Genomic DNA, 877 nt, shown 5'->3' on the forward strand with positions numbered 1-877 from the left:
TATATTACTTTAGTTATTTTGTTTAATTTTTTATTAAATTTGTTATGGTTGTTATTGTTGATGTTATATTCGTTTCTGTTAATGTTGTTTTCGTTGTAGCTACGTTCAATGTGGCTCCTATTATAATTTTGGTGTTGTTGTCAGGTCCGCTGCTGTTGTTTATTATTTCTGTCGTTGTTATCTCATAAAAATACATCTTTTCTTCGTCTTCTGCCGCTTTCAGTATATATATATATATATATATATATAGATAGATAGATAGATAGATAGATAGATAGATATTCTGTGTGCATGTGTGTGTGTGCGAGCGCGCGCAGTATGGGCTTCGCTGTCGATGTATATTATTGAACTGGATGTCATTAAGAGAAAAACAATAACATAAATAATATTAATGATATTAATACGAATAGTAACAATGACACAAATAATAACTATTTATGATTAGATAAATGAATTAATGACTGTATGCGCGTGTATAACTATGCATTTATGTTTGTGTGTTTGCGTTTGCGCGCGCACATGTGTATATAGATCGCGACAAAAGTAAGTGGATGTGTTAAGTTTTGGTATGTATCGCTATGTAGATTCGTTCTGGTGGATTGTTTTGCACGTAGCAGGCATATACATGCACATCTGCCTACATATCTGGTTATGTGTATGCGTCAGTGCGCCTATGAGTACATGTGTGTGTATGCACGCCGCATGTGCTTGTTTGTATGCGTGTAGCACACCGGTTTGAAGAGGTAACAGTGTATGCAGAAATGTAGGTAAAAAACAAGAGAGAAAGAGAGGGAGAGAAAGAAAGAGAGAGAGAGAGCGAGAGAGAGAGAGAGAGAGAGAGTGAGAAAAGGAGAGAGAGAGAGAGAGAGAGAGAGAG

Source organism: Octopus bimaculoides, chromosome 1 (genome assembly GCF_001194135.2).
Source record: "Octopus bimaculoides isolate UCB-OBI-ISO-001 chromosome 1, ASM119413v2, whole genome shotgun sequence".
NCBI classification, from domain to species: Eukaryota; Metazoa; Mollusca; class Cephalopoda; order Octopoda; family Octopodidae; genus Octopus; species Octopus bimaculoides.